Source organism: Triplophysa dalaica, chromosome 14 (genome assembly GCF_015846415.1).
Source record: "Triplophysa dalaica isolate WHDGS20190420 chromosome 14, ASM1584641v1, whole genome shotgun sequence".
In the NCBI taxonomy this organism is placed as follows: Eukaryota; Metazoa; Chordata; class Actinopteri; order Cypriniformes; family Nemacheilidae; genus Triplophysa; species Triplophysa dalaica.
In genome coordinates, this window is record NC_079555.1 from 15,092,745 (window position 1) to 15,106,582 (window position 13,838).

The 13,838-nt window shown below is 37.2% G+C and overlaps 1 protein-coding gene across 4 annotated transcripts in view; it reads left to right on the plus strand.

Moving 5' to 3' along the window:
* Positions 1–3,593: 3,593 nt before the first annotated feature.
* Positions 3,594–13,838, plus strand: part of gramd1bb (GRAM domain containing 1Bb) — an 81,974-nt gene continuing 71,729 nt past the window's right edge. For 2 of the 4 annotated variants that reach the window (XM_056765727.1, XM_056765729.1), the window contains exon 1: positions 3,594–3,849. The gene's annotated coding sequence lies outside the window, so the exon portion shown is untranslated. The remainder of the gene's footprint in view (positions 3,850–13,838) is intronic. The other 2 variants (XM_056765728.1, XM_056765730.1) reach the window with 1 other exon arrangement.

Below are 13,838 nucleotides of genomic sequence, written 5' to 3' on the forward strand. Positions count from 1 at the left end.
TAATTGTATTGATATTAACTAACATTAACAAAGATCAAGGGAACTGGGAGGACAGTTGTCCCAGGACAATGAAGAAGTACAAGAATAAAGTGTAGAATATACAGTGGGTCTGTATAAAGGATTCTGCTACACTTCTTTTCAGATGAAATTTGTCAGGACATCGTGCCCTGGGGACAATGGATGGTTCTTGTGTAGTGTACCATATGTGTATCTAAACTACCTTACGCTAAGTGCTATAACCGGGCAAATCTGAAATACACTCATTTTATGTCTTTTGACAGTCTTTAACAGTAGTGAAGTGTCGGACACGGTGCACTGTTAATGCATCTGTTGTAAAATCCCATTCACATTATTATCTATGATCTAGACATTTGAGGTCATTCAGGATCAGTAACATAAGTAATGTGTATTGTGCTGCAACAACAGTAGGCTGAGACCTTCATTAATAAAAAAGCACTAAAAATAAAAACATTGTAGTCTATGGACAGGATGTGATGGTATTTTTGAAATACATTCAAGATGTACAAACATCATAATAGATGAATATGGTCAAATTGAAAGAATGATATCCCTGCACCGTGGATCGGTCACAGTTCACCCAAAAAATAACATTTCCTCACCTTCAAATGTGTATAAATGTCTTTGTTCTGATGAACACAGAGAAAGATATTTGGAAGAATGCTTATTATTTTTGTTGCGATTACATCACTTGTCTACCTGGGCATCGACACCAACGTCATTTTTTGTTTTGTTTTAATAAATCACTTAGTTTAGTTAAAGACCAGACTGCGCATCTGAACGAATCAAAGTAACTTCCTCAGGGGTGATTTTCAGACGATCTTTCACTCCAACGTCCTTCTGCTTTAAAGGATATACATAGAAATATATTAGTATCTGCTAAAAGCCTTTTAGTAACGTTACCGCGGGTACTAGCGCATCTCTGCTGGAAAGTCTTTATTACAGGGCTGGCATTGCCAACCCTCAAGCATTCGCCGTGAGAATCACGCAATTGACTGTTCTATCACATTCTCAGGCCACACATCCATTTTCTCACGCCGGATCGGACCTGCCATTTTTTCTATGGTGTGTAATAAAATTTGTGATAGAAATGCCTAAAATCATACCTGTAGTTTATGGTGCTGCAAACTTTTTTCCTCCACGGTGGACCTCAATGTCAAAATAAGGTGGCCTTTGACATTGACCAATCAAATGCAAGAAGACAGGAGTTACTGTTTACAGAGCCGATGTGGTGACCAGGGCCATGCAGAGACCTTTAAAGGGGCAGGTGCTCAAAGTATAAAGGGGCAAATGGAACGAGGCTTTAAATATGGCGGTGCTCAAAACATCAATTCAGCAATATTGAATATTCCTTGTTGATACATTTATAAATACGGATGCTTCCGTAATTGATAAAGAAGCAAATGCCATGATTCTGTTTTGAAAAAGAAACAGAACAGAAAACACCATTCTAATGTTTATTTTTTTTTAAAGTTGCACCTATTAAAAAGTCTGCGATTAGAAACTTAAGTGAATAAAGTTGTCCAAACCTTAAAGGGATAATTCACCCAAAAATTCTGTCATCACTTATTCATCCTCAGATTATTCCAAACCTCTGTTAATGTTTTTGTTCTGTTGAACACAACAAAAGATATTTGGAAGAATGTCAACCAAACAGATCTCATCACCCATTTACTGCCATGGTAGAGAAAATAAATACTACGGGAGTCAATGGGGGATGAGATGTGTCTAGTTACTGACATTCTTCCAAATATCTTAGCTGATGTTGAGGGGGCTGCTGGGGATGTCTTTGTTCAGTTGTAGATTTTTTTGGCATATTAAAAATATACTTCTGTTCTAACCCGCCTCTTTATAAATGAAAGTAATAATTAAAACAGCGTTGATAGCTATAATTAGGAGGATGAGAAAATCAGAATAAGGCCATGTTCAGTCTTGACTTCTTTTGCGATGCTGCAGAATGATGTTCACTCTAACGGCTGATATTACCCACTACTCACCTTGAGTGGGCGGAGTTTAGTGATGCTTCACTGCATTAATAAATTATATGACTGATGCGTCACTAAATTAACAAATGTAAGTAGCCTATACAGTTACCATCACATACGAAATAATGAATGAATAAATACCTTAATGGAAAGAAGAGCTGTATTTTGATGTGTGTGACAGTTAAGCCCATTGCACATTGAGTGTGAAATTTGTGTCCGTTAAAAAATAAATACGACCTCACGTGTTGTCAATCACATCCACACACTGCCTCCGATATTTTTGTCCGTTTTAAAAAAAATTGGACGGTGTTCGACTTTCCCATCCATAGCACGTATTTTGAGGGGCCTTTTTTTAACAATTTAGAGACATCGAACAAGAGCCAAATACGTAAAAACACTTTTGAAAATTTCTGTTGTGCAAAGACCTTTATTGGCCACAATAAAGGTCGTTGTATATGCAAGGACAGCCACTTCCGCGTCCTGTTAGTGTGTACCAGTGTGCACAATCTATATGCACTCTACTATTCCAACACAAAAACAGTACCTACTATTAGGGCTTGTAAAAGTATGCGAATTGGAACGCAGAGTGAGAGATTGGTTGCAATTCTCAAACGCACCGCTAGCGGGCGTTATAAATCCGACTCTAGATCTTTAAATGAATAGTGATCAAGATATAAAAATGAATTTGAATTGCATTGTTTAATAAAAAGAAGGTCCAACACATAAAATACCATTCTTGAATGTAAAACACTGTTTTCATGGCCTGAGGATTTCACAACCTTCAAATGAACTTCAGATGTGCACAGCAGACCTTTAATTGCATTGTGTTTTCAACACTGCAGGGCTACACTAATAATCCAATTAATCCTAAACTTTCACTTTTTCCTTTTTCTTTTAAACAAGATGTACTCACGGTTAGATGTACTAACATTTTTTAAAGCCTTATAAAATTTCAGTATTTTGAAAGGCTATTTTGAACAGTTTTAATCCTAATTTGCATGTTTAAAACAGAAAGATTATTAGTCAGGCATGTGTGGTCAACTGTGTGACACAAATCTTCTATGTTTGATCTGTAGCCGCACTGGGAAAAATGGCAATAAATGCAAATTGTTGTGAATGTACAGTTTGAATTGGGAATACAGTTTAAATTGTGATAAAACTACATTATTTTATGAATTTTGGCAATGTTTTTTTTATGTCATTTTTGGCAAAGTGCACCGAATCATTTTACACTTCTGTACAATCTACTCCCTGTTTTTATCGCATTTTCAATTCCAATAATTATCATTTTAATAATGTGCTTTCAAACACATTCAGGTTTATACATTAATAATCTGATTCATGACAGATAGGGAATATTAAAAGTATAAACCCAATGCTTTGTTGATAAATGTATTTTTAAGTCTTTCAGAGTGTAAGGGTTAACGGAAAGCATGTGTCCGTTGTGTTCAGTACTGATAGGTCACCGGGCGGTGGTCTGCTTTCTCGGTATCCCGGGACCGAGTGTAACTCCTCCTCTGGGCGGCAGTGATTGCTCGCCTTCTCCGGTGCCGTGTCACTTGACGGGGCCAAATAATAAAATGACCGAGTGGTGGGTTTCATACAGAGAGTATTAGTGCATTCAAAACCGTCCGTTACGCGTAATACTCGCTCAGATTGATCTCTGACTCATCAGAGACTGAACGAGCGTACTTTACCGAGGCGGTTTCTGCGTTTGCCAGATTTTCTGCTCGTTTTATGGGGGAAGAACTGGACTTTCAGGAGTTTTAATATGTTGCAGCTTCTTTTGCAACACGAGCTGTCAGTCAGGACGTTAGGAGACCGCGCGCGCCGCGCAGCGTCACAGGTGAGTATGTTCAAAAGAAATTAAAACTCTTATATTCGCGATTTGTGGGTTTGCTGATCGATTGTTGTGATTTTTTACGCACGTGGGTGTAATGTTAATGCGATACAGTAATTGTTTGTTTTTACGTGTGTTTCCGATTTCTTATGATTTAGCTCCGGTAACGTTTGATAAAGTGAAGACTAACGGACAACTACTATAGCGTAAATTCAGTTGTTGTGTTGCGGTTGTCATTTCTGTAAATGAAGGGGATGGAGACTAAAGTGATAGTGTTTAGTCCACACGAAGGGTCTGAAAGTAGACATGCGCTCTCAGCCTTTCCTATGCCCTGGCAAGTGCGAAGGCCTGGGGCAGGTGAGCTTTAACTATCGACACATCAAAAAGGAAAGTAATAGAAACAGTTATACAAATCTCTGACGTACTTTTTTTTAAAAGCTAACTACACTAAATAACACAATGAGTTGTGTAATTATATAATGTCTGCGTAGGTCGTTATGCATGATATTTCGTGATAAAACCGAAAGTGAGGGCAGGTCGTGATGAAGGGCAGGATGCTCGGCTTGGGACTCTTGTGTTGTTTTCCTCTTATTTCTAGGAGATTTTTCACATGTGAAACCCCACATTTCATAAATGCTGTAACCTGATTTTATGGTAGTCAAAATAAAACTGCTTTCTTTATGATGTTTCTGTAATAAAAAACATACCAGATTGTACACTTGGTGGAAAAGTAGCATCTGATTGGCTGAGCATAGCGTTGCACAGTCACATTCATTTACAGAGTCTGTCTGTCACAGATACAGGTGTGCTTCCTCAAAACCTCTTATGTCAGATTTTCTGTTTCACAATTGCTTATCCGACCTCAGCGTTTTCATTTTAAATGTTGACTGTACAGTGCAGTTTATTATGTGTACTCTTTGCCAAGAGGCCGGAAATTGGCCTACATTTTATATTGCATGTCATAGTAGGAGATATTGAACTGAAAGGGGAAATATCAGAATGGCTCTATTCAGTTGGACCAAATTCTCACTCGGGTCACTCTCAGGCCACTGCTGGCTCCTTGCCAAGGAGCCAGAAATACTTTTTTCATTATCAATGTTGCCATTGAAGGAATTTTCATTTGCATCTTGAATATAGCACACATAACAGTATATCAGAATCTCTCTCTCTCGCTCTCTCTCGCTCACACATAGACACTAAGGCCATTGTTGCTTTTGTAACCCAAGCTCTTCCCAGCTGTTGGCTGGCACATGGTAATCTGTGTGTGCTTCATATGAGCAGGTGTCCAGTCATATATAAAGATTTTAATTATTGAATGCCAGTGTTTTATTCGGTTGGTTGCTTGCATGCTCTTTGATTCAGTTATGAATAGATATGTTTAGAGTCTTTCTTCAGAGGGAACCGTGGGGGCATTTTTACACCACGGGAATGATTGTTGTGTCAATCATAACACATCTGTGACAACAGCAGACAGCGTTGTAGTAGAAAAGAGTTAGTGAACCCAGACTGTCAACTTCCACCAAACCGTCACACACACACCACATACCTTCACACTAAATATGACTGACAGGCACACACTGTCTCCGAGCGCATCTGATTGGCAAAACAAAATCGTGTTATAGACGTGATATTTCTGGACACCCGTTTCAATGATATATGTCAGGTAATAAGGTAATGAACATTTCCCGAAGGACATGTACTGTTTAAGACCTGATTAAGCTTCTGAAGGCCAGAATATTCTGTGAACAGCTTAATGAAGTCTTAAAGAAAATAGAAGCAGTTTTGCTTTAGGTGTTGACAGTACAGTTTTTCCACTGTTATGCAGTAGGTCAAAGGTCATGCAGCACTTGCCATAAGCAAGGCAAGGCTTATTTTGTAAAGCGACGTTGTATCCATTATGATAGTGCTTGGCCTCTCTTAGTTTATAAGTAACTGAGCATGTGACATCGGAAACTGCACAGATCCTATCACCATGAAACGTATTATACATTATATGTCATACATAAACAGTGCAGATTTTTATATAAAATTATTTTATTTATGGTCGGCAGAAAGTTTTTTTATTGGAGGCAGTGGAGGTGGTTGTGTTTGTTGTGTCTGGTTCTACAGTAAGAATGAATTGATTGTTTCGTCTGCCATCCGCATGGCAATGGGACGCTCAGACACAATGGTGACCTGAATAGACAAGCAGTTGAAACACTGGCGAATGTTTTCCTTTCAGCAGATCACGGCGTCTGTGTCCCGCTGAGATGTTTTCCAGTCCACCTTGTTTAAATTTCTACACATGCTAAGTTACATAAGCTTACAGAAGAACATCAATGAAACTTGCATGCAGCGGATGGGGGAGTGAATATTTGTATCCTGTGGAAACTTACACGCACTTTGTAAAAAGAGAAATATACACTGTAAACTGGAGCGCATGAACAGAAATGTGACCATCAAGGTTCTTTAAGGTTTCTTAAATTACTACAACTAAAACTTTGGAAGCTAAGTATTTTTGTTCACTGAAAATCTAATAAAATATTGGCCTAAATAATTTTGTAAATGTAAATGTTGCCTCAGAAATAAACTGAAATAATTTGAAAGCACTGAAATTATTTAATCTTATAAAGCAACAAATATATATTAATAATAATAGAATGACAAAAGCGTATAAAGTTGCTAAATATTTAACTAAAATAAAAAATAAAAAGCAAAAAAAGCTAATTTAAAATAATAATAAAAACAAAATAAAACTGGTGACTGTGACAAACACATTACATTATTTAAACAGATGTATGCATGTTGCTCGCCTTTCAGAATGTATAAATGTGAATTATAAGTCATTCTGTCTGGATACAATGATTTTTATTTAAATAATTATTATGTATTTAAAGTACATATATAATATTACTTATGTTCTATTTATAAAACATAATCTTCTTTCACAACAGTGAGAAGATTTTCACATCACAATATTACACAATATTTACTGCCATGAAAATGTCCCACTGCTCAAAATCTATGTAAGCAGATATGGCAAAGAATTCATACATAACCGAATGATGTGGCTCAACTAACGATTTGAATTTGTATCAGGATTGCATTCATATTTTAACCACCAACTAATGGTGTGATTAATGTTGTCCACATCTCTCATCATACATGAATTGCTTTCTAATTAAAGCATACTCAACTATCAGAATGAGTGCCATTAAATGTCTCAGAGCTGAAGCAGCACTGAACGCTGAGATGGAGAACCCCGGACCATTCTCGGGTTGAAGTGGGCATTGCATGAATCAGAATGTGATTCTAAGTCCTTCATCACACGACCCTCTAACAATCAGAAATATTTTTTTTCCTTAAAAATCCAACTATGAGTCTCCAGAAAGACACATGCTGATGATGAAACAAAACACATCTGCAGTTTGAGAAATACTTAGATGAATACATTAATGTTGCTCTTTTACTTAAGAGGTCACTTTACTATTGAAAATGTGATTACACTAATGATTACTAAAATTTAGGGAGAGTAAATACAAAAAAAAGAAACAATCAATGAGAACTGCATTTTTGCATAATTTTTTTGTCAACTGTCTATACTTACTGCACCCGACATTAGGGATGGTAGATATGATATTGCATAATATTGAAGAAAATAGGATAAATAATGAGATATGTAGTACAAAAATCTTCCACACCACACGTCAAAACTCTGATAACTTATGTATTTAAACGATTTAATATAAAGATGTTGTGAGTAAACAATGCAAGGCTTGACATCAACAATAGTCATGTGGTTGTCCGAAGATAAAAAATGAATAATTTGATGTGTCAATATAATTGTTTCAGATCCTGATTAGTCGAGTTTGCTTATAAGTGTTTACCTAGTGTCCACTGCGGCCACTTAAAAAAAAAACTCTCCATGATTGCTATAGAACAAAGGCAGGACTGTACGTTAACTTTTTTTTCCACATAGCACTGGTGCTTCAGAGGCCAAATAGTTATAGCACAAGTATAAATATATATATTTATTTCAGGATCTATTGACAGGAATGCAATATAATATACATAACTGTGTCTTCAGAGGTGTATTATGACCTTACATAATGAAGTGTTATGTTTTTATTACATTAGAATGAGCTATTTCTATCTACATAGCCCACACATACAATTTACCATGTTGTTTCTACAGTAGCTCTAAACAGACAAACTGCTCTAGAGTGCATTAAATATGTTATCTGCTTCGGCAAAGAAACGAAAACGTGACAACATCTTTGTCCTGTGAGAGCCATCGTAGTATTTAGAAAGGGAGGGGCAGGGATCGAGTAAGCCGTTATTTGCAGTTCGCACTATCACCAATAGATGCTGCTAAAATCTCCACAATACTCCTTTAAGTGAAATCAAATCTATTGACATTTTTCTAAAAAATATCATAGCCAACTGTCCATGGTTTATTCATATTATTGTCCTCCACCTGCGCTGCTCTTTTACTGTTTGATGAACAATTAGGAAACACTGTGTGCACTAATATATCATAAGAAATATAACCAAGCGTTTCTTGAGAAAGTAAATGGAGTAAGATTTCTTTTCACATTGCTGCGTCAGTGAGCTGGTCTGTGAGATCATATCATTTACATAGATTAACAGTACTCTGGATATTTGCCATTTAAGACAAGACCTCTTCTTCCCTTTCACTTTAAATCATTTATTTAGATTTGTGTAGACTGTTGACTTCTTTTAAGCTTATAACCTCTAAATATAGTACGAAAAAAATATTCTGTATTAAACACAACACACAGTGTCAAGGACATTGAACTCAGAAGCTCAATGGCCTGTGAAGAGTGAAGTTTCTCTGACAAATCATTCCGCAGTCAGGTGAGGTAACGGTGAGAGAGGAGGCTCTGTCAAACTGATCATCACAAAACTTCTTGCCTGAAGCAGCTGTTTTACACTGCAGATGAAGTGAGATCTTGCCATCTGAGGACTGTAGGTACTTCAGGGCCCGTATTCATCAAGCTTCTGAGAATGACTCGCAAGAACACTGCTAAGAATTGACTTAAGAGTTAAAAAATTCTTGGCTCAAAGCTGCGCTTAAAGCAAATATAACAGCTCAGTCATAATTTAAGAGAAAGTGTAAAACTTAATCTTAAAGATCAGGCTTAAAGATGATTTATGACAGCTGCTGTGCTGCAAACGGGATTTTGGATGACGACATTGGCATTGACCAATCGCTGAATAGATTTCCTTATTTAAGAATATTCTCTGATACATTCACGTTGAATGGTGAAATTCCTAAAAGGAGTTTATATTCAACACACATATGACAATAAAGACTTTTCAAGAGAATACATTATGATATAGACATTGGAAATTAAAGATTAACACGTTTACACCATTTCATAAATAACCATTTTTTTCGCTTTTAATACAATGATATTTTCGGTATAAATGTTTTCTTGCATGTGAAATGACACATACCATTGAGAACAAAATACAGCACAACGAGAATACGCAAAAATAATGCAAATTCATTGCAATAGAGCATAATAAGATGATCCATACCAACACAGCATAACGAGAACGCGCAACAGTACTGATGACCCATAGAGCATAACTCGAATGCGCGCTCCATTAATGACATGTTCTGACTGCGTGCCTTTTATCTTGCACACAAAGATGTTTGTCATGTATTCATTTCGATTATGAAAAATGATGTGTAGATGTTGTTTCATTAATAAATGCCTTTCGCAAATTCATACTTTAAAAAGTGCCATCCGCAATTAATCAGGGGAGTACCAAATTTATGCATGTACAGTGAGGAAAATAAGTATTTGAACACCCTGCTAATTTGCATGTTCTCCCACTTAGAAATCATGGAGGGGTCTGAAATTGTCATCGTAGGTGCATGTCCACTGTGAGAGACATAGTCTAAAAAAAATCAGGAAATCACAATGTAAAATGTATTTTAACTATTTATTTGTATGATACAGCTGCAAATAAGTATTTGAACACCTGAGAAAATCAATGTTAATATTTGGTACACTGGCCTTTGTTTGCAATTACAGAGGTCAAACGTTTCCTGTAGTTTTTCACCAGGTTTGCACACATTTTTTGGCCCCCTCCTCCACACAGATCTTCTCTAGATCAGTCAGGTTTCTAGCCTGTCGCTGAGAAACACGGAGTTTGAGCTCCCTCCAAAGATTCTCTATTGGGTTTAGGTCTGGAGACTGGCTAGGCCATGCAAGAACCTTGATGTGCTTCTTACAGAGCCACTCCTTGGTTGTCCTGGCTGTGTGCTTCGGGTCATTGTCATGTTGGAAGACCCAGCCTCGACCCATCTTCAATGCTCTAACTGCGGGAAGGAGGTTGTTCCCCAAAATCTCGCAATACATGGCCGCGGTCATCCTCTCCTTAATACAGTGCAGTCGCCCTGTCCCATGTGCAGAAAAACACCCCAGAAGCATGATGCTACCACCCCCATGCTTCACAGTAGGGATGGTACTCATCATTCTTCTTCCTCCAAACATGTTTAGTGGAATTATGACCAAAAAGTTATATTTTGGTCTCATCTGACCACATGACTTTCTCCCATGACTCCTCTGGATCATCCAAATGGTCATTGGCAAACTTAAGACGGGCCTGGACATGTGCTGGTTTAAGCAGGGGAACCTTCCGTGCAATGCATGATTTCAAACCATGACGTCTTAGTGTATTACCAACAGTAACCTTTGGAAACGGGGGTCGCAGCTCTTTTCAGGTCATTGACCAGCTCCTCCCGTGTAGTTCTGGGCTGATTTCTCACCTTTCTTGGATCATTGAGACCCCACGAGGTGAGATCTTGCATGGAGCCCCAGTCCGAGGGAGATTGACAGTCATGTTTAGCTTCTTCCATTTTCTAATGATTGCTCCAACAGTGGACCTTTTTTCACCAAGCTGCCTGGCAATTTCCCTGTAGCTCTTTCCAGCCTTGTGGAGGTGTACAATTTTGTCTCTAGTGTCTTTGGACAGCTCTTTGGTCTTGGCCATGTTAGTAGCTGGATTCTTACTGATTGTATGGGGTGGACAGGTGTCTTTATGCAGCTAACAACCTCAAACAGATGCATCTAATTTAGGATAATAAATGGAGTGGAGGTGGACATTTTAAAGGCAGACTAACAGGTCTTTGAGGGTCAGAATTCTAGCTGATAGACAGGTGTTCAAATACTTATTTGCAGCTGTATCATACAAATAAATAGTTAAAAATCATTGTAACACAGATTCAATAAAATGGAAGGAAGGAGGCGGGAACCGGAAGACATTTTAAACATTTTATAAATTAATATAACAGCCGGCGGCCCCTCACGGACGACCGCCGGCGAACAAAACATGAACATAAATATAAATACAAACATAACATAAGTTCGGGCCCGGTCCTCTCTCTTCGACGGTCCGGTCGCTCGTTCCTTTTATATGCTCCCATCTCCTACGTGATTCGAGGCCGGTTTGCGCACAGCTGGCGCTAATTCACAATCACTCACCGGACTCGAACCACGGTCTCGCCCCGCTTACTCTACTACAATCATACATTGTGATTTCTGGATTTTTTTTAGATTATGTCTCTCACAGTGGACATGCACCTACGATGACAATTTCAGACCCCTCCATGATTTCTAAGTGGGAGAACATGCAAAATAACAGGGTGTTCAAATACTTATTTTCCTCACTGTATATGTTGAATGATACGGTTCATGGCCAATCCCTCTGTCCACCACATGTCTCTGCCTCCTCAGCGCCATCACAAGCCCCTGTTGCAGCTCCTAAGCACTTAAGTAACCTCTCGAGCTGTCTTTAATAATTGGGAGAGTAAGAGTGATTTTTTAACTTGCTTTTATATTTAAGATTGGAAGTAGGAGTAAATTACATGAATTCTCAGCACTTAAAACACTTAAATACTTAAAATCTGAGATTACAATTATTAAATAATTGTCTCATTGCAATTATTTCAGATAACCACAATTATTGTGAATCTGCAGTATTTGCAGCATTTTACATCCACCGTCCTTTATCTGCACTCCCTGTTACGTTCAGATATCATTCCTCGATCATTTGAGTTGTATCAGCTGCTTTGTATTTTGTGTGTTCATTGGTTTAGTTACTGTGATACCAGACTTCCTGCATATACACAGCAAGATGACACCACCCTCAAATTTAGTTAAAATTTTCTGTCAAGGTCACTCTACAGTAAATATTTTTAGTTATTTACAAAATTTTCACAATTCTAAAATTTCTAAATTATTTTGTTCAATGAATAAATTCATTGTTATTAGTTGTTATATTTTGAAAGCATTGAAATAGAAAATGAATCGCAATTATTTAATAAACAAGTAATCTTCAGCTAAATTTCATAATCAGGACAGCCCTAAGTGGAACATAAGGCACTGTATTCAGTAATCGCTCATTAAATTGTAAGTGTAAAATTGTATTAAATAAAAAAAAATGGGTGTCTATGAGCAGTTAAAAAATAACAACCAATCTTTAGATTATTTTTTAACCGATTAATCAATCAGAATTCGTACGATTAATCGACCAAAATAAAAAAAGTTAAGAATGAATTAATTATATTGATCAATTATCTGAGAACATTTAATATTTACTTACCTTTCTGTACAAACGAGTAGCATAAAAGAAGAATATAGCACTCATACAGCCAGATGTGATCACAGCCATATACTGTATGAAACTAAATAGGCAAAATATTATTTTATTATTTATTATTACATGGTTACATTGCTGAACCAAACATATTGAAGTATGAATTAAAAATATTGGTATGGTTGCAGTGTCTCAGGAACTTCTGCTGTGAATATATTGTTGCATTTCTAGGGGACCAAACCAAGCATTTTTTATTAAAAACACATCACAGAATAGATCTTACATTTCATATATGAGAAGAACATTTTGTGGTTTAAATAACAAAGATAAATATAGCAAAATAATTATTTTTGCACTTTGTTTAGGCTTTTAGAAAGCACATTTACATCTTTCAAGAATAGCAGAGAAGATCAAATCCAAAGAATGAATTTCTTTTGTCACAATTTCCAGTCATTTCTCTTCATGGTTCTGATAACTCATTATTTCTTTATCTTTATGGTTATGTTACATTCAGACTGTTGAACGTATTGAACTGTTGAACTGTATTCTATACAATGCATATGTTTAACCTCTGGATTGTTTCAAAACTACTCTATATCTTGGATCATTTATTCGAGGACTGTGTACCGCTTTGTCGGAAGCAGTAACCAGCGCTGTACCGTGATTTACAGTGGTGTTAAAAATAGATCACAAATATGCCCCAGCAGTGCTTTACCTCAGATTCACACACTGTAAGAATGAGAACCGCAGGGCTCATGGTGCATGTATTATGCATTTGGTTAATGACTGTAGCAGCGATAACTCTTGAGTGTCTGTCCTGACACCATGACAAAGCCTTTCATTTCAGAGTAACCCAATCCTGTCACTACCTGTCAACATAACAGCTTGCGACCTGACATCTGTACCTATAGATGATGCTCCTCACGGCCGCTTGCTGCTGTTCCTGAGCTATGAAGTGTAGAATGATCATTAGAAATCATAAATTCCCTTCAGATTTGAGCTCACTGATGATATCGATCTAGTTACTAAACACATCGCAGCCTTGGTCATTATTTGTAAAAAAGGCCATCATTATGGTGTAGGCCTGAAAAGCAGAAATATTGGTTGTCAACTGGATTGTATTTGTGTTTCTGTGTGCTGGGTCAGAGGTCAGATTGCTTGGCCCGAAGGGTCTTTATATGACTCTTATTGGACTGTTTGCTCATAGTTCCAGGTAATGCTCAATGGTCATATTCTATCGCTGTTCTTCAAACCTTTTCAGGTATTTTCATGATAACAAAGTCTATTTATAATGATGATGTTTGGCGAGTGTTGCTTTTTTAAATGCTCCTATTCAATCTCGTAGTGATTTTAGATCAAGCAGTACTTCCTACTGATCAAAG